We start from the raw sequence: 22,354 nt of genomic DNA on the forward strand, positions 1-22,354 counted from the left end.
TTGTGCTCGAGCCGCCGTTCACCATGACCAGTGACTTAGGATGCACCATCCATCGCCTGGACTCCACCACTGTAGTCGCCATGGCAAAGGGAGGCTTTTCCCCACCTCAATTGGAGGCCTGAGCTGTTGCGGGAGCTCGCCGGTGATCACGTTGCCGGCAGGAGCGCGCCATGGAAGAAACAGAGGAAAAGGGGCAAGGTGAGTAGCGCAGCCCTGCACCCGGTGCACATGAGCCGAGCTGAGGAGAAATGACGGTGGACTTGATCCACCATGGACCCTGCCTTAGGACCATGGACCAAGAGCGCTGGTCCACCGTGAGCCACACGGTGTGAGCTGTGCTGCGGACGAAGCCCAATAAGAGCCCATGGCCGTGACGTGGCAGCGTCACAGCGTGCCACGTGTTCGGCCCGGCCTGGCCCAGACCGGCCCAACCCGAAGCCCAACCGGCCCAGTTCAGACCCGGCCTGTATTGACCGTTGACTGGTCAATGTTGATCGTTGACCTGGCCCCACATGTCAGCAGCACAGACACGCTGGACCCACACGTCAGATGCTGACGTCATGATACCGTCACAAGGGACCCACATGTCTGCGACCCAAGAGCCCCTGGACCCACCTATCAGCTCGGAACCGAGACGATGACATCATGCTGATGTCATGCTGATGACAGCAAGCCACGTGGACCAACCACAGCATGACACGTGTCAGCCCAGGATTACTTCAGCCTTTTTGCAATTTCAGAAATAGATTTAAACTTCGGAAATTCATAACTAACTCATACGACCTCGGGAAAATACAAAACCAGGACCAAAATTCATCTAAAATCAAGCTCTATGCAATGAACCCATGTTTGAGTGCATTTGGCTCTTTTGAATTTTCATTGCTTCTTTGTGCTATTCTATAGACGTCGCTAACGCGACTATAATGCAAACGATGCAGACTCGGAGGAGAACCTGACGGACGAGGACCGTGAGTACCGTGAGGAGAACGGAGACGACTACACTGAAGGTGCCACATCCCACCCAATCTCATAGCACCTATTATGCATGGCTAACTTAGAACTGCTATCGCTTTACTTTACTGCTACAATTATACTATGCTAGGACTTGCTTGGTAGTATGCTTGCTTGAAAGCCTTTACCTTGACGCAACCTTACCCCTGCATACCCAGCTATTAGGCTAGACACACGCTTACTGCTATATATTTCATTACTTATACTTCTACTACGCTTATACTACATGCGTGGTGGAAACTGGTGTTACCTGGACTATGGGGAGAGTGTTGCGTGTGTGACTTGGGTGTGTGGAGGGTGAGGGTTGTGTCGACCAAGTTGGAGTATACGACAAGCCTAGGGCAAGTCTTGCTAAGGGATGCTACCTGGGCACCCCTAGAAATGGATACCTGTGGTGGGTAGATGGTATATGAGGTGGACCTGGGTGTGAAACTGTGATGGGTGGAGCCCGGGATGGAGGTGCTGTGGTGGCACGGTAAATGGAAACCCCGGTGGAGACATTCTGGCTTGGTCATCCCTAAGGACTTACTAGTACTCAGATTCACCAGGAAGCCTTACGTACCACTCGCTCTATATGGTGCGGGACGGCTGGACTACTTGGTAGGATATTGCCACTACTGCTAGGTTGATAGCGAATAGTGTAAGGAGGTACGGGGCGCGGAGGATTTCCCCCCACACCCTTCCGAGACTTCATGGAGACCTTGTGGACCCGGCTCATGACTCACAGTTTCAGCCACCCCAGACTTGACTTGGGGTGAACCAGGGCTGAATGGTAGAGTGGCATTATCCTAGGCTAGCAAGCGGCCGGAATCAGCCTAGTTGACGACGGTCAGCGAGGAAGGCGGATCTTGTGGTTATGTAAAACCTCTGCAGAGTGTATGGTTGATCGATCGATACATGTGCCGACTTGTCGTCTATGGTCCTTTCCTGGGATTTGCTTAAACTAGATAGTGAGATGAGTCCTTCTCTTCTTCCCCCGTGAGAGAGTGTCGGACATAGCCAGGGGCTACGGGCCTTGAGACAGTGCCGAGAGGGAGTTGGCCTGTCGACTGAGCGATGGTATGGTATGGTGATGGTATGGAGATGGTGGTATGTCGATCCCAGGATCGAAACCTAGCTCAGAAAAGGGAATGGAGTGGAATGTGTGTGGGATTGGTGTTAAAACTTGACAAAATATTATTGTTTACTGATATGCTAAATGCATAGGAAACCCCAGCCTTATAGGTTCATTTTGCTTATACCCAACTTGCATCCAATTTTCACAAAGCAATGCTCATAGGGTTGGGAGTGGCTAGTACAAATCGTACTGATAAATTTTGGCACACAGGTTCTGCTGAGGAGTATAGCTCCGAGGAGTTTGACGGATGAGGGGTTCGTGCCTATGCTCGAGTTTGGCGATCTTATCTTCAAGCTGTTCTGAATGAATGCTACTTTTGATCCCGCCAATGCGGTGATGTAATAAATTATGTAATTCCGCACTACTTGTACTCTGATATTATCATTGTATGGATGTGATATTCAACTAGAATTTGGGTAATATGATCTACAATGATCTTATTACACTTCGATGCTATAGATTTCCCTTTGTGGAAATTGGGGTCGTTTCACTTATCCTCACGCTACTCTCTGCCTTATCCTCTTGTTACTATGTCCCGTGGCCTCCTGTTCCTCTTCCCCACACCTCCGCCTCCCCACGCCGCAAGAGACAAAGGACCGAGCCACAAGCGGCTGGCCAGTGGAGCTCAAGCACGCACGATCAGCATGGCGCACGCACCCGTGGCCACGAAGGCCAACGCCGCGCCGCATCTGCTCCTCCCCAGGCCAACGTTGCTCCATGCATGCGTGCATGGAAGAAGGCAAGGGCATCCATGACCAAATACGCCATGGGCCCACGTGCTCCTGATAAGGAGCCAATGGAAGCTCGATTTTTTGGCTCCAACCGACGCTCCTGGCATGTGAAAGCGCAAATCACATGACTCTTTCAGTCGGAGCTAGTTCCTTCTAACCTGTTTGGCACCCGGGAGCCATACCAAACAACCCCTTAATTGCTTGGAAAGAGATACAAACAGTGGTCCAATGTGTTAGCCAAGATGAATAGCTACCTGTTCCATGAGTACATTGGCACATAGTCCACCAGCGTGCAGTTCTCCGATGTGCCCATCAACGCCTTCGTCAACTTCCACTTCATCCTCCCCTTGCCCATTGACTACACGCCTGTGGGGCAGCATCCCAAGCCAGTGATGACCAACTGGCGTGTTCAGCCCATTCTAGGGACATGGGCAACCTGTCCCCCACCACTATGGCCGCAATCAAGGCCGCGCACCCCAACATTCGCCATCATGGCAGGGGCTTGGTGGCGATAGTGTGTAGGTGATCAGTCAAGGTCTTCTTCACCCCTGACCTCCATCGACTCGTGGGTGGCCAATGCCATGGCATCGCTCACAGGCATCATCAACACATACAGGCTAGACGGCATGGACTGCGAACTACGAGCACGTTCGCTGACAGGCACCGATGTGGACACGTTCTTCGTCGAGTGCATCGGCTGCCTCCTGATGTAGCTCGAGTAGAGCATCCCCTGTTAGATTGATCTCTAATTCCAAACTAGGCTCAATGGCCTAGTTGGGCCTTTGATCTGCACAATGATCGGGGGCACCCAGCCCACTATGGCTAGAGGGCTCCTGTCACACTGCGCAATAAATAGAGGTGGGGGCCAGCAGGCTCAAGTCACGAGGTTCGCCTGAGCCAAGCTCCCAACTGACACCTAAACCCTAATTCGATCTAGAGGGGCACAGCCAGTGATGGGAAGCCACTAGCCACGCCACCCTGCTCCACCGACGTCGATGGCTTCATCGACCTCTTCCCTGAACGTCGTTGTCCATGCGCAGACTTCACCGACGAATGAGATGGTCGACTGCATCTAGACCTCCCTCCACGGTGTTAGGTTCGACACCTTCTCCTTTCCCTCTCTGTCTCTCTAGTTCTACATGTATTAGGATCTGCTGCGTCTTTTATCCTGAATAGAACCATTCTATCGGCTAGATCTATGCTCCTAATGATCCTAGAAAGTTCAACAATGGTACCAGAGCCAGGTTTCTAGGGTTTTAGATCTAGAATTGGTGAACGATTAAACATAGAGTAGATTCCGTTTCGGATCTGAGAAAAGAAGAGGGTCACCGAACCCTAACCCTAACTGGGTGAAAGAAAGAATAGAAGGAGGGCTCGGCTTCAAGTCTACTCGAAACTGAACCCTAAACCCGTAATCAATTCAGGGAAGAAGAAGAACAGAGTGAATCCCTAACTCTAACCCGAAACCCTAACCCTAGATCCCCAATCGGTTGAATCCGAAGAAGAACAAACCAGACCCAAATCAGTAGGGGAAGAAGGGGAAGGGGAGGCTTGCCTTCGACCACTGCTGACACCGCCGTAGTGCAGCTCACCGGCAGTGTGGGGAGAACAAGGCCGAGCTGGGGGGCTACTGCTCACCGGGCTCTGGCCAAGGAGGCGTCGTGGCCAGGCCGCTCGACTGGCGGCGCGCTCACCCTGCTAGGGAGCACACACGCCGGCGAGGGGGCCGGCGATGGCGTCGAGGCCCTGCTCGCTCTTGTTGTTGCCTGCTCTTCGCTCGGGCTCGCTCGGCTGAGTGAGAGAGAGAACTGGGAGGGAAGGAATGGCGCTATGGTTTTGCCCAGCGCTAGCCGAAGGGGGTTTTGTTTAACCGATAACGCCACTCAGCTGTTGGATCGGCGCGGACGGCTCAGATCGAGCGGGCCATTTCGTGGCCTAGGTAGGAGCGCAGCGGCCATGACACTTTGCTGGCCTAGGCCCATGTTGCGGCCTGGGTGCGACCGGGAGCCATGAAGGGCTAGTGGGCCGAGCCGAATTGCCGTCTTCGGGCCCAATAGTAGTAAAGAGGGAGCCCAATTTTCCTTTTTTTCCTTTTCAGTAAAATTGAAAAATAGAAAATGGCTCAAAAGAAATTAGAAAAATGAATATTTTGTGTGGGTAAAATTCAAGAAAATGAGTTCACTTTTTCCGCTGTGTATTTTAAAGTTGTTATTTTCATTATTAAATTCGAACCAACGGGAGAATTTAATTTTGAAAAATGGATATGTTTTTAGCTTATTATAATATTGTTATTATTCTGACCAACATTGATTAATGGCAATATTATGATGAGTTTTGTCATGCATTAATTCTATTTCTGCCCAACGGAGATGTAGAATTAGTGTAGAGGACAATTGTATGTTTTAATTTTGACCAACGTTGGAACTTAGGCATGCAATTGTTATTATTATGTTTATGTTCTCACTCTATATGAATTATGTTTTCAGGCGGATACAACTTGATGGGTTGTATCAAAGAGATCCCCACTCTCAAAGGTGACAACTACATGGAGTAGAAGAAAAAGATTGACCTAGCTTTCATCTTGGCTGAGGTGGACTGGGTAGCCACCTCACCGTGTCCCACTGAGCCTATGGCACCGGTGAGGGAGACAAATGAGGCTGATGCCACTTGGGCAACTAGAGAGAGGGATTTTGCATCCCAAGATGTCCTATGACCTTTAGCATAGGAAATAGGTCACTGCCAACAAGAAATCTATGGCTGTGATAAAGAACACGATTGAACCTGTAATTGTGGGCTCAATCCTAGAGTGTGACACCGTCACTGAGTACCTCGATAGAATAAAGAGTCAGTTCACTGGCTCCTCAAAGACATATGCTACCCAGCTGATGAAGCAGCTGGTGACAGAGAGGTACTCTAGAAATGGTGGCATAAGAGAGCACATACAAAGGATGAGCAATTTGGCATCCAAGCCAAAACCAATGGATCTAGCTCTCAAGGAAGAGTTCCTTATCTATCTAATTTTTGCTTCCTTGCTAAAGGAGTTTGACACTTTTGTTGTCAACTATAACATACAGCCCGAGAAGTGGGACTTAGAGAGGCTCATGGCTATGTGTGTGCAAGAGGAAGAGAGAATGAAAGCTGCCAATGGTGGCACTATCAATTATCTGAAAGACAACAAGAAAAAGAATACTAATGCTAACTCCTCCTCAAAGTCAAAGGGAAAAGGTCCCATGCTACATCAGCCTCAGCAGAACAAGTTCACAGTAGAGAAAGACCAGTGTCTCTATTGCAAGAAGACGGGACATTATAAGAAAGATTGTCCCGATTACTTAAAGATGATCATGGCAAAGAAAGGTGAGAACATTATTACGTTCATAAATGAATCCCTGTATGTACAGTATTCGAAATCTACTTGGTGGATTGGCTCAGGTGCAACTGTTCATATTGCTAATTCTTTATAGGGATTCCGTTCGACGAGGACTGCGCAAAGAAGAGAAAGACACGTTAAAGTTGGCGATCTTTCTCTATGTCCGAGCAGATGTTGAAGCCGTTGGCGATCTTTCTCTAGAGCTTGCTGATGGTTTTACACTTTTACTTAGAGATGTACTTTATGTTCCCTCTTTATAGAGAAACTTAATTAGTATTTCATGCTTGGACAATGATGGATATGATTGCCATTTTGGAAATGGCAAATGTAAGATAACATTTAATAATGCATGTGTTGGTCTTGCTATCTTACAAAATGAGCTTTATTTGTCATCACTACATGATGATCTGAATGTTGTATGCGATGATGGGAATGTTGCGTGCGACCATGAGAATGTATCCTCATCTGTGGATGTAAATAGAAAACGAAAGAGAGCTCACGATGCGTTGTCGAAATTATGGCACTATCGTTTAGGCCATATTTCGAGGGGGAGAATAGAAAGACTAGTTAAGAATGATATTCTTCCTCCATTAGAGTTCTCAGATTTAGAACAATGTAGAGAATGCATAAAAGGAAAGTATGTAAAGAAAATTAAGAAAGATGCCAAATGAAGTGCAGGAATTTTACAGATTATTCACACAGACATCTATGGTCCATTTTCTGTAAAGAGTGTGGATAGTTATGATTCATTCATAACATTCACAGATGATTACTCCCGTTATGGCTACATTTATCCAATCAAAGAACGAACAGAAGCATTGGATAAATTTAAGATATTTAAGGCAGAAGTTGAAAACCAATACAATTTAAAGATTAAGATAGTCAGGTCTGACCATGGGGGGGAGTACTACGGTCGGCATACCCCATATGGCCAAGTTCCTAGACCTTTTACAAGGTTCTTACAGGAGAATGGCATAGTAGCCTAGTATTCTACACCGGGCGAACCTCAGCAGAATGGAGTAGCTGAAAGATGGAATCGTACCCTGATGGATATGGTGCGCAGTATGATAAGTTACTCCACCTTACTATTGAACCTGTGGATGGAGACGTTAAAAACCGCCATTCATATTCTCAATAGAGTACCAAGTAAGTCGGTGTCCAAAACACCGTATGAGTTGTGGACTAGAAGAGTACCCTCACTAAACCACTTACGTGTGTGGGGGAGTTTTGCAGAGGCTAAAGTATTTAACCCAAACATTGGGAAGCTAGACCCAAAACAGTAAGTTGCCATTTCATTGGCTACCCTAGAAAAGTCAAAAGTTTTTCATTTGTACTGTCCAGACAGACATACAAAGTTTGTGGAAATAGACACACGCTGTCTTCCTAGAGGATGAAATGATGAGGGGGAGCATGGTAGCTCGAGAAATTGACCTTGAAGAGAAGCGGGTGTATGCGCCCACTCCGATGATTCATGAGCCATTTTTCTCACTACCTGCTGTCGTTGCACCGATAGTGCAAGATACTGTGGTGCTAGCACCTGTTGTTATTTCCGCCTGTGGTAACAATGAATGATGATGAGGAACCTGTTCTTCAGGATCCTGTAGAACCTATTGCCACACATGAGAGGGAGTAACAACAGCCTCAAATAGAAGATATGCCAAATGTGGAGGCCCCTAGAAGGTCTCAAAGAGTTAGAAAATCAGCTATTCCTGCTGACTATAAAGTATACAACTACTGAGGAATTTCAAATAGGAGGATGATCCCACCTCATTTAAAGAAGCCATGAGAAGTGATCATTCATCAAAGTGGCTTGAGGCCATGGAAGATGAAATGAAATCTATGAATGCCAATAAAGTTTGGGACTTGGAAATAATTTCTAAAAGAGCCAAAACAGTAGGCTGTAAATGGGTCTACAAAATAAAACTTGACTTTCAAGGGAATATATAGAGATATAAAGCGTGACTTGTGGCAAAAGGCTTTACGCAAAGAGAAGGGATTGATTACAATGAGACCTTTTCTCCAGTCTCATGTAAGGATTCCTTCAAAATCATAATGGCATTAGTGGCACATTACGATTTAGAATTACATCAGATAGGATGTAAAGACGACATTTCTCAACGGGGACTTGGAGGAAAGTGTTTACATGGCACAACCGAAAGGTTTTATCATGGAAGGAAAAGAACGAATGGGATGCCGCCTAAAGAAATCCATTTATGGATTAAAACAAGCTTCAAGACACTGGTACTTGAAGTTTGATCAGACAATAAGGAATTTTGGGTTTAAAGAGAATGCAGAGTACAATTGTGTCTATGTAAAGTTTAAGAATGATAAGTTTATCTTCCTTGTCCTATATGTGGATAATATCTTACTTGCTAGTAGTGATGTCAGTGCTGGAGACAAAGAAGTTTTTATCCTCAAAATTTGGTATGAAATATCTTGGTGAAGCTTCGTTCGTTCTAGGGGTCGAGATTCACCGAGATAGAAGTAAAGGGGTATTAGGATTGTCACAAAGAGCATACATAGAAAATATCTTAAAGAAATTCAGTATGCACAAATATAGTCCCTCACCTGCTCCTATAGTCAAGGGCGACAGATATGGAGATTTTCAATGCCCCAGGAACCAATATGAGATCGATCAAATGAAAGCGGTTCTATATGCTTCAGTTGTTGGAAGCTTGAATTATGCTCAAGTATGTACGCACCCTGACTTGGCATTTGTTACCAGGTTACTTGACAGATTCCAGAGCAATCCTAGAACAGAACACTGGAAATTGGTAAAGAAAGTCTTACGTTATTTGCAAGGAACGAAAAGCCTCATGATGACGTATAAAAGATTAGATTCACTCCATATAGTGGGATATTCTGATTCTGATTATGCGGGAGATGATAGAAAATCCACGTCTGGATATGTATTCACTCTCGCAGGGGGAGCTATTTCAATGGAAAAGCTCAAAGCAAACCGTCACTATATCAGTCCACAATGTATGCCGAGTTTGTAGCGTGTTATGAGGCAACGGGATAGGTGAACTTGCTAAAGAAGTTCATACCCGGTTTGAAGGTGGTTGACGATATTTATAGACCACTTAAGTTATACTGTGATAATAATCCGGCAGTACAGTATGCTCACAACAATAAGTCAAGTGGTGCGGCCAAACATATTGACATAAAGTATTATGTTGTGAAAGATAAAGTCTGGGATCATGTCATAAGTCTTGAGCATATAAGTATCGAAAAGATGCTCGTGGATCCGCTTACAAAAGGCTTACCACCCAACGTGTTCGGAGAACATGTAGCCGGCATGGATTTAAGAGAAAGCCTATAATTCCTGAACAAAAGAAGGCCCAAAGTTAAGTATCTATTTCAGAATAGAGTGGTGTGTTGTAGCTGTTAAATCTATCGGCAATTGATCGTGACGATGAAACATGCTCTATGCGCTAATCTGTAATGGAATGAACAAAAGTAAATGATATGGAATTGAAAGATGGTAGGAGATCAAGAGAGAGATTATTAGATTGATCTCTAATCCCAAACTGGGCCCAATAGGCCCAGTTGGGCCTTTGATCCACGCCCTGATCGGGGGCGCCTAGCCCATTATGGCTGGAGGGCTCTTGTCACACTGCGCAATAAATAGAGGTGGGGCCGGCGGCTCAAGTACGTCACGAGGTTCGCCTAAGCCGAGCTCCCCACCGATACCTAAACCCTAATCCGATCTAGAGGGGCGCAGCTAAGTGACGGGAAGCCACCAGCCGCGTCGCCCCGCTCGACGTCGACAAGCTTCATCGACCTCTTCCCTGAACGTCGCTGCCCGTGCGCAGATTTCACCGACGAACGAGATGGCCGACACTTCTAGACCTCCCTCCACGGTGTTAAGTTCAACTACCATTCTCCTTTCCCTCTCTGTCTCTCAGTTCTACATGTATTAGGATGTGCTGCGTTTTTTATCTCGAATAGAACCATTCTATCGGCTAGATCTATGCTTCTGATGATCATAAAAAGTTCAACATGCCCAACATCGCCACCTCCATCGCGCCGTTCGAGGACCCCGTGGTCCAGGAGTACTACCAGCCGCTGTGGCGCAAGTACTCCGGCGTCATCGACTACGTCAACTTCCAGTTCTACGGCTACGGCGCCAACACCGACGTGCCCACGTACGTCATGTTCTACGACAACCAGTCGGTGAACTACCCCGGCAGCAAGGTCCTCGCCAGCTTCAAGACCGGCGACGTCACCGGACTGCTCTCGCCAGACCAGGGCATCAGTGGGGCCAAGGAGCTGCAGCGCAGAACAAGCTGCCCGGGCTGTTCATCTGGTCAGCGGACAGCTCCAAGAAGAGCAGCTACGGCTTCAAGTACGAGACTGAGGCGCAGCAGATCATTGCCAACCACTGATCTCTGCATCTAGGCATCTAGCTTAACAAGGGATCACACTAAATAAATAATAACCTCTCTCAGGTCAACGACAATTACTTGCAGGTTAATTAAAGAGGTTGGTCTTGATTTAAGGACCAGAATAATGGTGACTGAAAAAATGCAAGTTTATAAACAGTAATAAGCATGCTGTTTGCGTGCAGTATTAATAAGAGTGAAAACCAGTCTATCCACCGCATGTGTTTGGGTTTTGCGAAGCACTAGGAGCATTGCTAGAAATCGGGTCAGAGGACTATAATTTTCATACAAAAAGTAAATATTTATCCAACACTATAGAAAAATATGAATTTTTTAATACAACAAACTCTGGTACGTGATTCATATGCTGCTCGAACTTTATATTACTTTTTGACCATTTTAACAATTTGAAAATGACAAAACTCAAAATTAAAAATTTGTAGATCTCGTCGAGAGCTATAATTTTCATATATAAAGTATCTTTATCTGACACCATTCAAGAATGATATGATTTTTCTAAGATGATAAACCCTGGTACACGATTAATATGTTGCTCAAACTTTATATCATTTTTGGAGCATCTAAACAATCTTAGCTGATAAAACTCAAAACTAGAAATTTGTAGAGTTTATGAGAGCTACAATTCACACTTAAAATATTTTTATCTGACACCATACAAGAAAGGTATGGTTTTTTGAAGACGGCAAGCTATGATACACTATCAATATGTTGTTGTACATTACTTTTTTTAGCATCTCGACGATCTCAAATGGAAACACGTAACTAGAAAAGTTGTAGATATCATTGGAAGCTATAATTTTAAAAATCATCTTAATCCAAGATACAAGAAATAGATTTATTTTTTCTAAGGTGGAGTCTTGCTGTTAACACACAGGTCGCATTTATCAGATTTATGCTATTGCGTCAGGTAGACGCCCGTTTAGATCTATATAAGACCCGTTATAACTTTATATAGCTAAAAATATATTTTGAAACTTTAGGACCTATTGATGATCGTACAACTCTAAACTAACTTTGAAATAACTTTGAGGGCTCTTTTGACTTTCCAATACAGTCTCTTTATCAATATACGGTTTCTTTTACTCTAATAAATAAAAAATAAAATAAAATGAAATAAAATAAATGAAAAAAGGAATCATTTATTTAATGAATAGTTGTAGCACCCGGTTTTAAGGACAAACAAAACCAGATACACACCATATGTGAGCCTAGAAAGTCAAATCTCACATATAGCTACAAATAAGGGTAATATCGAAATACAATGCTCAATATTACAATATATAACGTATTTAGTATAAAGAATATAATCTTAAACAGCAAACAGCGGAAAGACAACTCCAATCTTCGGATGAAGACTCAAATCCACAGGGACAACTGACTGGTTGATCACAAGCCTAACTTCTTCAATCTCTAACAATCTGGTACCCTTCCGGGATTTTTTCAAAGTATTGAAAAGGTAAAACAAACGTAAGTACATGTCGTACTCAACAAATATAACATGTGGTTCATAAGGCTCAAAAGGTTGACACTGATTTTCTACGATTAGCTTTTAATGAGTCATGATTTTAGCAATTGAGTAGCAACAAGTTTATCACAAGCCCATGTAAACACATGATCAAGTAAATATGAATAATGAATAGTATAAACAGTAGTAATTAGTGAGCATCTTTATCATCAGTATCATCAGTGTTCATCATCTATTTCGTAAGGGTTCCAAGGCCGCTCGTGACCGTGAGCACGGCTGATATACTAGTTTTACTCTGTAGAGGTTGTACACTTTCACTATGAGTCGTGATTTACCCTTTCGCCCGAGGTCGCGAGCCTCTTAACCCACTACCAAGGAAGGTCGGCAGGTGTGGGGTGTACGACCCCGAATACCCACGGCAGGCCACATGGGCTGCGCCCCTAGGGGTGGCCCAGCCCACAAGAAGAAGCATTGCGGGGCACGACTCTGCTCGGTGCCTCCCGCAAGACATCGGGAAGATATCCTGGAGATACTACGGGATCTGTTAGGATATGTATGATCCCAAGATTCCTGTAATCAGTTATTACTTTCCGGTTATCTATCATATCTAACCGACTTATAATCCTGCCTCCCGGACTATATAAGGCAGGCAGGGACCCCTCTAAAATCACGGCATATCTTACGATAGCTAATATAAACCAACAGACCACAGGAGTAGGGTATTACGTCATACTAACGGCCTAAACCTGTCTAACTTGTGTGCCTCTATTGCCTTCTTGTTCTTGATCTCACGCTCCTCTGCCGATCAATCTACCTTCGCGGGATACCCCTCGGAGGACTGCCAACGATATTCTATCGACAGTTGGCGCGCCAAGTAGGGGTGCGCGTGCTGTTTCCTTGTCGAACAAGATGGCTTTTTCCGTAGGCTCTTTGTCCCTTCCGTAGCCCGGCCAGATCTTCACGGTCGGATCCATCTCGTGGGTCATCAACGCTGACGGAGTCGGAGAGCTCCTCGAGCTAGGGCAGATCAGTTCTGCGCCGGCCACCCCCGCACCTGCAACTGCAGATCCGATCTCAGAGCCGATTCTAAGGTCTCCTTCGGCGACGACTCATCGTCGGCTTCCACGCTACTAGAGGAGGTAGATCAACAACGACGATCTGATTGAATCCATCGATCGGGTCAGACTGAAGCTCACTGATTGTCTCTCCATCACCGAATCGGCACTGGACACTCTGGTTCAGCGCCGACCACCCTCCGATCTAGATCTATCGGAGGCTGCTCAAGAAACTGCAGGGGTTACGGCCCTACCCTTCGGGTTCACCAACATCGCCGCCGCTTACCAACAAGCCCTGAGGGGCAAACTCGCCGACAAGGTGGACTGCGCCTGTCTACTCACCGACCAGGTCGCCATCCAGCTTCCGCCAGCCATCAACACGCTACACTTAGGCCGGAGCCCCGGGGTGCCCCTCCAGACAATCCCGGAAGAAACTCCGGGCTCCAAGTCTCAGGGCCCTATGGAGACCCTTGCCGAAACCTTCTCTGATCAATTTCTCCTTCCACCCTTCTGGGGTGCTATGATTTTCAACGTCAGCATCGATAGCCCTCCTCGGAATGGCGAAACCGAGGAGGAGCGCTTTGCTCAGGAGAACCGAAATGTCAACCGCACGCAGCGGTGAGAAAACAAGGCAGCCATCATGAGGGCAGAGGCTGCTCAGAATAATCGGCTCGATTCTCAAGGAAGACCGCTCTCGCTCCACCGCGACCTCGATAAAGAATTTCTCTACGTCGAGGGCCACGACGTCTTCAAGACTCCAAGTGCCAATTTGGCAGTAGCCACCAATGAGCTCGCTCGTTTCCCTCAAACGCCTAAGCTCGCCAAGATCATCGTCATGTTTAAAGCGGCTCACTGTCAGGTCAATGAGATTCACGAGGATCAGAGACCTTCGTGCTCTACGAGCACGATTCACCGATCCACTGCATCGAGATCCAATCGCTAGCCCAGTCAAAGCCATTTCGCCGACCAATCGCTACCTCTCTAGGGGGACCCGGGGGGCATCGTGCCGAACACCATCGCCAGCATGACCAGGAGGTCGAATAGGACGCTAGAGTGCATCTCAGCAACCTCCAGGATACGCGATGGCATATCGAGCAACATCGCCTCGATCGCCATGAAGACGAAGTGCGTCGCCGCTAGGATTATGAAAAGGAGTATGGCAACCGGACTCAGCCCTCGAGCCTATCCCCGACCGCAACGCCACAGACGACGGTGTCGACAACCCTAAGGGGCCTACAGCTTTCACAAGGGCACTTCAAACGCTTCGATGGCCCCATGGTTTTAAGATCACCGGGGTCTAGCCCTACGAAGGAAGAATGAACCCAACTCAGTGGCTGCAGACTTACGCCACTGCTGTCCACGCCACTAGAGGAGACACCAGCATCATGGTGAATTATCTCCCTGTCATGCTCACGCCACCCGCCATGAGCTGGTTTACCAGCCTTACGCCGGATTCCATCGGGTCATGGGAAGAGCTGAAGAAAGTCTTCACCGACAACTATATGGCCACGTGTACTCGACCCGACACGAAGCATGATCTCAGCCGCATCAACCAGAAGCCATCAGAGCTCCTCCGTAGCTACATCCGGCGTTTCTCCAAGATGAGGAACTCTATTCCCAACATCACAAAAGCTGAAGTCATCACCGCATTTATCCGAGGACTCCACCATCGCGAGCTTCGCTCCAAATTCAACCGCAAGCCACCCACCGGTATCGGCGAAATGATAACTACCGCCAACCAGTATACCGACGCCGAAGAAGCCAAGGTGCGCTTCAATGAGGATGCAGGCACTCAGTGCTCGTCTCACAGCTACGACGATCGCCCTGACGACCGACGTCACAGCGACTGCCGCGCCGACGACCACAGCTACCATCGCGACAGCAGCCGTGATCGGACAGGAGGACATAGGCCTGGCCAAAATCACCGCCGCCGGCCAGAACACATCATCACCGTCGTCAGTCAACCTCGTGCCAAGTGCAACTACGATGAACAGTACCAAAAGATCCTCGATGGCCCGTGCCCTCTTCACAAGAACGCCAAACACAACATGAAGGATTGCATTGGTCTAGCTAGGGAGTTCTAGGACAAATAGGCTCGATGACGACGCCAACGATGGAGCCAAAGGTCGCCGACCATTTGGGGGCAACAACAATGCCTTTCAGGACCACGATAAGGTGGTCGCCACCATCTTCGAGGGTCTTGCCTCCACTAAGAGTAGAAGGGAACGAAAGCTCACCGCCCGATGAGTGCTCGCCATCACTTTAGAGGAAACCACCACTGACCCTAGCTATCGCCCATGGTCCGAGGTCCCTATCACCTTCAGTAGGGCCAACCAGTGGGCAGACATACCCTACACAGGGTGTTTCCCCCTCGTCCTTGACGCAACCATCCAGAAGGTGCTTTTAAGAAAAGTCCTTATTGACGGTGGCAGCACTTTGAACCTACTCTTCGCTAGGGCCCTAGGGGAGTTGGGCCTCGCAATATCAGATCTCACACCCTCGGACTCCTCCTTCTAGGGTGTGGTACCTAGAAGGGTTGGAGAGATCACCCTACCAGTACAGTTCGGCACGGCAAGCAACTACCATGTCGAGCATATCAACTTCTACGTCGCCGACTTCGACACTGCCTACCATGCCATACTTGGCCGACCGGCTCTGGCCAAGTTCATGGATGTACCATACTATGCGTATCTGGTGTTGAAGATGCCTTCGCCTATAGGAGTCCTAGCTCTGTGGGCCAACCTCTCCGTTGCCTACGCCTACGAGATAGAGAGTCTCGCTCTCGCCAAAGCCACCAACCTCTCCATCCAGATGGCCAGCGTGGTCGCTGAAGCCAAGACAGCGCCCGCCGATGACATGGAGCTTCCAGAGCTAGAGCTTCCCCGCGCCTCTGCCAAGTCTAAGGAAATCAAGGAGGTTGGCCTTAGCCTCGACGACATCTCCAAGACCATGAAGATTGGGGCTCACCTTGACCCCAAATAGGAAAGCGCGCTCGTCTCCTTCCTATGTGCCAACGCCGATGTGTTTGCTTGGAAAGCTGCAGACATGCCGAGGGTACCATGGGAGAAGATCGAGCACTCCTTGAATGTCTCGCCGACCACCAAACCGATCAAGCAGAAACTCCACCGATTTGCGCCAGACAAGAAGGAGGCTATTAGGGTAGAAATAAAACGGCTCTTAGCTATCAGGTTTATAAAAGAAGTGTATCATCCAGATTGGTTAGCAAACCCTATTCTTGTTCAAAAAAGAATAAAGAATGGAGAATGTGCGTTGATTATACTGATCTTAACAAACACTGCCCTAAAGACCCCTTTGGCTTGCCTCGGATAGACGAGGTTGTAGACTCTACTACCAGCTATGAACTACTCTCCTTCCTTCTGTCACTCCGGCTATCATCAGATCTCCCTCAAGGAAGAAGACCAGATCAAGATGTCGTTCATTATGCCTTTTGGTGCATACTGCTACAAAACTATGTCCTTTGGACTCAATAACGCCTGGGCTACCTATCAAAGGGCCATCCAGATGTGCCTCGACCAACAGATCGGCCGCAACATCGAAGCCTACATCAATGACGTGGTCATCAAGACCAAGACAGCCAACAACCTTATCGTCGACCTCGAAGAAACCTTCGCCAACCTGAACAAGTACCGATGGAAGCTGAACCCTTCAGAGTGCGTCTGTGGAGTTCCATCTGGTATACTGCTGGGCTACATCGTTAGTGCTCGAGGCATCGAGCCTAACCCTAACAAGATCTCTGCCATCACCAATATGAAACGGCCAACATGCGTCAAGGATATACAGAAGCTTATAGGTTGCATGGCTGCTTTAAGCCGCTTCATATCACGACTCAGCGAAAAAGGCCTATCTTTCTTCAAGCTCCTTAAGGCCTTCGAGCACTTTTCCTGATCAGAGGAGGCAGACTCAGCTTTTGAGCAGCTCAAGGTGTTCTTAACAAAGCCATCGATCATGACAGCGCCAAGACCAGATGAGACTCTGCTAATATACATCACCTCCACTTCTCGCGTCATGAGCACAGCTATTATCGTCGAACGCGAAGAGGCTAAGCACACTTATAAAGTACAACGTCTGATTTACTTCATCAGCGAGGTACTTAATGAGCCCAAAACTCGTTATCCTCAGGTACAAAAGCTGTTATATGCCATTCTTATTACGTCGCGCAAACTCCGACACTACTTCGAATACTACAAGATCGTCATGGTCACTAAGTTCCCTCTAGGGGATATTCTCCACAACAAAGAGGCCAATGGCCACATCATTAAATGGGCTATTGAGCTCGGCACCTATTCCATCAAATTCAGAAGCAGACTTACCATTAAGTCACAGGCGCTTGCTGACTTCATCGCTGAATGGACTGAGATCCAAGAGCCCATCGCCGCTGCTTGCCCCGAACACTGGGTGATGTACTTCGACGGCGCCCTTAACATCAATGGTGCTGGTGCGGGCATTCTGTTCATTACGCCGACCAAGGATAAGCTACGCTATGTTCTCCGGATACACTTTTCAGCCTCCAACAACATCGCGGAATACAAAGCGTGTCTCCATGGTCTTCGTGTAGCCATTGAGCTCAGCATCAAATGCCTCATGGTGTACAGGGACTCCGCGCTGGTTATCAACCAGCTCAACAAGGACTAGTCATGTTCTAGTGAGAAGATGGACGCATACTGTGCTGAAATCAGGAAGCTTGAAGGGAAATTCTACGGCATCGAGTACCACCACGTGGTACGTGACCAAAATCAACTCGCCGACCACTTATCCAAAATGGGCTCTTCTTGCGCCGCGATCCCACCAGGGGTCTTCATTTAAGATCTTCTGGCACCATCCATCAAAGAAGATAAGGAAGTCAAAGAGGTTCCCCCTGTCGAGCAGTTGGCCCTTGTGGTACCTTTGCCGGTCGCCGATTGGAGGGAGCAATTCATCAAGTACCTCACCAGCGCCAATGTACCCACAGACAAGACTAAAACCAAACACCTAGTTCGTCGAAGCAAGCTTTACGTGCTGGTGGATGGTAGCTTGATGAGGAAAAGTGCCAAGGAAGGGATACTGCAGAAATGCATCACCCAAGAGGAGGGAGTAAAGCTACTTCTTGAAATTCACTCTGGTTCCTGCGGAAACCACGCGGCCTCGAGAACACTAGTCAGCAAGGCTTTCCGAGCTAGTTTTTATTGGCCCACAGCCATCACTGATGCAGAAGACCTCGTCAGACGTTGTGAAGGATGCCAATTCTTCGCTAGCAAATACACGTGCCGGCGCAAGAGCTGCAAACCATCCCAGCTTCCTGGCCCTTCGCATGCTGGGGACTGGACATGATCGGGCCTTTCAAACCAGCACCAGGTGGTTTTCGGTATGTATATGTCGCCATCGACAAGTTCTCCAAGTGGATTGAATATAAACCGCTCATCTCGGCTACCGCAAATAAGGCAGTTGAGCTCTTCGAAGATATCATCCACAGATTTGGTCTACCAAACAGCATCATCACCGATCTCGGAACTACGTTTACTGGCCATCACTTCTAGGACTTCTGCGAAGACCATTGCATCTCCGTCAAATATGTTTCCATTGCCCAACCAAGAGCCAACGGCTAGGTCAAACGGGCGAACGGTATGATCCTTGATGCCCTCAAAAAGCGACTGTATTAGAAAGAAGAAAAGCACCCGGGCAGATGGCTCAAAGAGCTTCCAGCTATAGTCTGGGGCCTGCGTACTCAAACTAGTCGCAGCACCGGTGTGACTCCATACTTTTTGGTCTATGGCTCAGAAGCCATACTACCAGCGGACGTTACTTTCCGAGCACCTAGAGTGGAAAACTATGATGAAGAGAAGGCCGAGGTTGTTCGGTCTGAGGATGTCAACAGGGCCGAGGAAGAATGCCTAATCACCTGCGTCCGTATAGCTAAATATCTAGAAGGCTTGCAGAGGTACTACAACCGAAACGTCAAAGGTTGTTCCTTTGCGATCGACGATCTCGTTCTCTACAGAAAACAAAAAACTAAAGGGTTGCACAAGCTCTCTTCCCCTTGGGAAGGGCCTTATGTTGTCAAAAAGGTTACCCGACCAGGTTCTTATCACCTAAGTGACTTAGAAGGAGTCAATGTTCCCAACTTGTGGCACATCGAACAACTTATACGTTTCTATCCTTGAAACACTCTAGATATGTACTCTCCAATTTTATATTCAGTAAAGTTTTGGTCTCCATAACTTGTCTCTGTTTTGTCTCTATTGTGGTTTAACATCCACTTGCGGTCACCGAGCTCTATGCTACTACATGATGAACTCCAATACGTAATTGCCGAACATGTTTTCTCCAAAATCGCCGAACACGATTTCTCCAAATCGCCGAACACGATTTCTCCAAATCACCGAACACGATTTCTCCAAATCGTCGAACACGATTTCTCCAAATCGCCGAATACGATTTCTCCAAATCGCCAAACACTTTTCTTGATCGGAGAGCAACATCCTTTCTTTTTTGTTCTCTTTGGAGATGACCCAGTCACCGATCTCTCCGTACACGTGCTACGGGCTCCGCGCTTTGCGTTATGGGTGGTCGGCTACGGTCCCTTGGTCACACCTGTTTGTCCTACATGTCTACGGGCTCCGCGCTCAACATTATGGACTATGGGTTAGCTAAGGCCGAGAGTTCAACATAGAATACATTGCTCGGACGCCGCTGATGTTGCCTTTATCTCCAAGTTCATATAACAACTGCCGAGCAGCACATGTTCCGCGTTGTTTTTTATGGAGAAGACCCAGTCACCGATCTCTCCCTACACATGCCATGGGCTCTACGCTCTGCGTCATGGGTGGTCGGCTGTGGTTCCTGGGTCACATCTGTTACTCCTACACATGCACGGGCTCTACGCTCGACGTTATGGACTATGGGCTGGTCAAGGCCATAGGGATCAGTAGCAGACCAACTGTTCAGACGTTATTTGAACTACGTATAATCGCGTTAGGATTGAAACTGTGAAGATTTTTTCACCAAACTACAAGCAAACTGCATATATTGCATATACATGCACCTTATAACATTTATTTGATGAATAATTATTTCTTGCGCTTTTGCGCATTCTAATTACACTTTCAAGCTTTTACAAATGATAATCTTTGAGCAGATTACTGAGCTTCGCCGTTACCATCCGTCTCACCAAACAGGTCTATATTGCCAGCCAGCATCTTTGCTGCGTCCTCCACTTCATCCTCCAGCTGCTGGGTCCCCGTCATTCAGTCCTTCGGCGAACCCACCCCCTATCGACTGAAGGTCGATGGTAGGGTAATGGGACTGAACAACCATGAGGACATGGGTAACAACGGTTGTAATGGCATCACGGTTGAAGGTCTTGAAGTTCTCCCATGCTGCCATGCACCTCTGGATTATGGTGTTGGGACATTGCTGCCTGCCGTCGTACTGAGCGGCCGATTCCAAGTCGACGTAGTCGAGCACCGACTTAATTGCGGTGATTATAGCATCGAAGTTCTCCTTTTGGACCTTGGCCTCCAGCACCAGCAAATCGAACTGTGCTTTGGCTTTATGACGATAGCCTACAAGCGTTACAATGATCCATTATACATGGAAGCTACTTCAATAGTAATTCCGACAACGAGGAATTCACCTTTCAGCTCCTCAGCAAGTTTGTCCGCCCGCTCTGCTTCCTTTGCCTTCTCCTGGCGAAGTTGATCAATGGCCTGGCGCATTTGGCCGAGCTCAGTGTCTTGCTCTACAAGCACAACAGTTGTCAACGAAAATGCATCTGTTTAGCAATACAAAAGTACATTCGTTGATATGCCATACCTGTTTTCTGTTTGGATACACTGTCGAGTTGTTCGGTTTTCCTCTCCAACTGGTCGGACGCACTTTTTAGTTGGTCGGAGACAGCGGCCAGCTGCTCGGACTAGCTCCGCACCTGCTCGGACATAGCCGCTAGCTTTTCGGTTAGGACCCCCTTCTGGTATTCCAGGTCCCGCGCGTTTGACTCCGCAAGGTCTCGTTCGCATTGGGCCCTCTGGATATTCTTCTCCGAGAGGTTCCTAGCCTCTTTGAGTTTCTCGTTCTCCTCAGCAAGGGGCTCCATTCGCTTTATCAGCTGGCGGCGCTGCTCGGCAACTTGAGATATTTCCTGCAAAATGCATGATGCTAGTATCGTTATCTATTCCAATAAACAACCAGGACCTTTCCAGACGTAGTATTCACCTTGATCTGTTTCATCACACTGGTAAGGGTAGTCTCCGGTCTCCTAAACTACTTGGTGGCGTCCTCCTCTTCGACAATCACTATTTCATCATCGCGCTTCTAGAGGATTCGGACTGCTTGGGGTCAAGGCTCATCACGCACGATCTCCTCCACCTTGTCCTCCTCTGTTGCAGTCGGGGGCACCACCTGAGGGCTCGGTGGTCAGATAGCGGGTCTGACCATGCCCTCCGAAGCATCAGGGACTGCCGTTTGCTCCTTTAGCGTCGCAAGCTTTTCCGCTCCTGATTCCACTGTTGCCGAAGGTGCTGTCGCCGACTCGTTCGTCATTGTAGACAATCGTTCACTGCCACCAAGCCCACCAGTGGCAGTGATTGGCTCCCCCACCTGCTTCGGAGCACTCGGGGACTCCACGATGGGGTCTACTGGCATATCCCCCGCTCCAGGGCCCGTTTCTGGTTGTAGCTCATTCTGAGCGGGCGGGGCTAGATCTGTTGTTCGCCTTGCACTGTATCAAATCAGTTATTCAGTCACCACAAAAATATGGAAAATACAGCAAAGTAACTTCAGCACAAGGACACTTACGGTTTGGTCTGACTATTCAATTTCTTGAACCGGCAGTGCCGGCTTGAGCCTCTGGGCGCAGCCACGGGGTTCCCTCCCATGCTCAGCGGGGGAATTCTCGACTCTTCCTTGGACGATCTTGGTTCCGCCGGCTACTCTGGGTCTGCTTCCGCTTGTTGCTCGGGGACTTCTGTTGCTCGCCCCATGGGGACTTCCATCGTCTGTTGCACAGAAATTCCCTCTGCTCGCTGCTCGGGGTCTCTAATTGTTGGTGCTTCACGGACTTCTTCGCCTACCCCAGTTTGTTCCTCTGCGCGTGGGCTATGTGGAGGCCCTTTCGTGCTCGGGGGAGGGTTCGCGAGAACCTCATCGTCGTCAGACCAATCGAACACCACGGTCCTTCTTGTTCGATTGGTCTGATCATCGTCAAGTG

At 47.8% G+C, this 22,354-nt stretch overlaps 1 pseudogene; it reads left to right on the forward strand.

The window, feature by feature from the left end:
• The first annotated feature begins 3,101 nt into the window (after positions 1-3,101).
• Positions 3,102-10,614, forward strand: LOC136488688 (chitinase 2-like; annotated as a pseudogene).
• The last annotated feature ends 11,740 nt before the right edge of the window (positions 10,615-22,354 follow it).

Source organism: Miscanthus floridulus, chromosome 10, assembly GCF_019320115.1.
Source record: "Miscanthus floridulus cultivar M001 chromosome 10, ASM1932011v1, whole genome shotgun sequence".
Lineage (NCBI taxonomy): Eukaryota > Viridiplantae > Streptophyta > Magnoliopsida > Poales > Poaceae > Miscanthus > Miscanthus floridulus.